We start from the raw sequence: 3,500 nt of genomic DNA, 5'->3' as shown, positions 1-3,500 counted from the left end.
AGCACCAGAAAGAACAACCACTGTAATCCACACATTTTGTCTCTAGAAAGCAGAACTGGTCGCTGGGTCAGCACCAGGAAAAGAAGAGTGAGCAGCAGAGCAAGCAGTGAGGAACAAACATAGACAACCCCGCCAGAGAGTGGAGTGGGGGTAGAGCTGCCTGGAAAAAGTACTCCCTGTAAAGTCAGGTTCTCTGTTGCAGATACACTCTTTTCCAGCACCTCTGTTTCATTCCCCCATTCCTGCTCTCAGGCTGATACCTGATGAGAGGACACAAAAACCCAGAATGGAGTTGCTGACTAACTACTTAAGGTAGCTTCTCCTGGCTACCAAAGTGATCACACTGGTGTTCACATTGATGACACTTTTGATTCTCAGATTTGTCATCATCTCTGGCTTCATTAAGGGGGGCATGTGCAACTGGAAGCTCACAGAAGAGGAATATGTAACGGCTGGATTCATTGCAGGGCCCCAACTGATATGAGACCCAAGAGATCAGTGAGTCCAAAGAAGAATGACATGATTTCTGAAATAATAACAAATATCAGAATGGTCATGATGGACGTGTATGTGCCGTTTTGCAGTTTTGCATCCAGGTAAGGACAGGGAACAGAAGGCCATCCTGTGCCATCATGTATATCACTTGATGTATAGAGAACATAAAGCCCAAGATGTTGGCCAAAAGACTACAGAGGAATCCCAAAGCTACAACATAGTAGGCAGGGCCCTAGCCAATATGGAGAAATGCCTCAGGCAAGCCCAGGTTGAAGCTTTTAGTAATGTACCATAAACGTAAGAGCTGAAAAGACACCAAAGTACACCAAAAAGCAGACGAACAATGAAATCAATGCCCATGGGGATGGAATGCTGGGGTTCTGGGCTTTATTGACTCTGATAATAATAACACTAGTACCTTTAATAGCATAGAAACAGGAGCTGTTCCACGAAGAATGCACTCAAAGCCAAAAGGCACAAATCCTCCAGAGTCCAGAGAGCCCAAGCTAGAAGTGTCATTGAATCCAGCCATTACATATTCCTCTTCTGTGAGCTTCCAGTTGCACATGCCCCACTTAATGAAGCCAGAGATGATGACAAATCTGAGAACCAAAAGTGGCATCCATGTGAACACCAGTGTGATCACTTTGGTAGCCAGGAGAAGCTGCCTAAAGTTGTTAGTCAGCAACTCCATGAACAACAATATAAGGCCCACAACAAGGAAGCCTGGCATTTCTGCAAAGAAATGGGGAACATGAGGTGAGATGCTCTCATGCAGTCTGAGGTATCCATTTCCTAGAAAGGTTGTCAATAGCCCAGGTCACAATGGCTGTACCAGCAACAACAAGGAGGATGAGATTCCAGCCAGTGATGAAAGCCCAGCTTTAACCTATAGTGACATAGCTATAGCGATATGCAGAAACAGAATGAAGAAGCTGAACACTCAACTCTGCATAGCACAGAACAGCCAACACAGAATATAAGCCAACCACCAAAAAGCAGATCACAATGGATGGTCCTGCTTTATCTCTAGCCACCTCACCTGCCAGGACATACACACCTGTACCCACTGTGTGGTCCACACTCATGACCACTAAATCCAGAGTGTTCAGGCTTCTGGCAGAGTCAGTTCCAGTTGCCAGTGGCTGCACACCTTATGTCTGCATACCAGATTTTGACCAAATCTGTGAAGCGCTTGACACAGCATTCTAGCTAGAGCTAAAGGGGATTCCAGGATCAGAGAACTGTAGCAAGCCCAGGGAGCCAAGAGTCTCAGATTAGGTTTGGGTAGTTGAGTTAAGCCAAGTTGTATTGGGGCTGCAGAATTCCTTTGCTCATGCTTCAAAGCTGCTGCTTCGTATTTCTTCTGCTTTGTACTATCCCTCCATAATGCCTAAGACATAATAAACAATAAATATTTACTGAACTCATTATTCGACCCATGCACAAAAGCTCAGAAGTTGTATGTCACTTGTTTCAGGCCAAATACCACAGAAACTGACACCAAAAGATATCATAGAAAAAGCAACCCAGCTTTACACCCAGAAAAAGTGACAAAATCTCTCCCAACATTCTACTTTTTTAAGCACCATGTGACATATTCCATGTGGGTTCATCAGACTCATGTAGCTTCATGTACTAATTAAGCTATAATACATAAGGGCTGAATTTTTTGTGCAAAAATCTACATATGGGGTACATGTGTAGTAGTGACAGTGCAGTGTGCTTTATGACATTAATTCACAGAATGGAATGTGTCATTGCAATCGCACAACCATGTTTTAAATATCATGAGTTTAAAATACAAATATTGGCCTAAAATACAAATATTGGTCTACAGGCCTTAAAAAGAGTGGCTCCGAAATCATATAGCCAAAGTCAGAGATCACTTTGTCCCCCTTTCTCCTCATTCTGTTGTACTGATGGTGAAGAATGTACAGTCCAAACCTTTCCTTTACCCACCTAGTCCCATAGGGGGCACTGTGAGAAGAGAGAAAGAGAGAAAGAGGCAGTGCATTCATAACCCTCTACAAAAACTAGAGAACTGGGCAGTCTGGTGAGGAGACACTAGTGAAATGGTGCAGCAGCCAATCAAGGGTTCATTACTAAGAAGTCAGAAAGGCCATTTTGTGAATTCTGACATTCAATGAACCTCGCCCAAAGCAACCAGACAAAAAATCACTACAATTTTTATGTCCACAGTTATAAGAGTGTGATGGACAGGGAGAAAAGAAATAAGTCAACTAGCTCAGTAGCTCACAACCAAAACAATGCCTTCTGTCTCCTCTCTCTCTGGGTTCCAGGAAAGAAGGAGAGCTCACTTCTGCAGACAGTCTCCTCACTGGCCACAAAACTTTCTATAAACACCCTGCACAGATGGTGCTCCTAGCAGCCTGAGGATCTGTTCTGCTCTGTGAGCTTGTATTAAAACACTCACTTTTTGTGTATGGTGTAAGAAAGTGGTCTAGTTTCATTCTTCTGCATGTTGCTGTCCAGTTCTCCCAGCACCACCTGCTAAAGAGGCAGTCTTTTTTCCATCACATACTCTTTCCTACTTTGTCAAAAATTAATTGGCCATACATTTGTGGGCCCACTTCTGGGTTCTCTATTCTATTCCATTGGTCTATGTGCCTGTTTTTGTACCAATACCATACTGTCTTGATGATGACAACTTTGTAGTAGAGTCAAAAGTCTGGGATTGTGATGCCTCCCGTTTTGGTTTTCTTCTTCAATATAACTTTGGCTATTGGGGGTCTTTTGTGGTTCCATACGAATTTGAGGATAGTTTGTTCTAGCTTTGAGAAGAATGTTGGTGCAATTTTGATGGGGATTGCATTGAATGTGTAGATTGCTTTGGGTAATAATGACATTTTCACAATGTTTATTCTTCCGATCCATGAACAGGGAATGTTTTTCCATTTCTTGGTGTCTTCTTCAATTTGTTTCATAAGTTTTCCACAGTTTTCATCATATAGGTCTTTTACATCCTTGGTTAGGTTTACTCC

At 42.8% G+C, this 3,500-nt stretch overlaps 1 pseudogene; it reads right to left on the bottom strand.

Moving 5' to 3' along the window:
- Positions 1 to 458: 458 nt before the first annotated feature.
- Positions 459 to 1,702, bottom strand: LOC115305279 (annotated as a pseudogene).
- Positions 1,703 to 3,500: the final 1,798 nt, after the last annotated feature.

This window comes from Suricata suricatta, chromosome 10 (assembly GCF_006229205.1).
Source record: "Suricata suricatta isolate VVHF042 chromosome 10, meerkat_22Aug2017_6uvM2_HiC, whole genome shotgun sequence".
NCBI lineage: Eukaryota > Metazoa > Chordata > Mammalia > Carnivora > Herpestidae > Suricata > Suricata suricatta.
The sequence above is the reverse complement of the archived record's forward strand: the minus strand, read 5'-3'. Positions and strand labels throughout refer to the sequence as shown.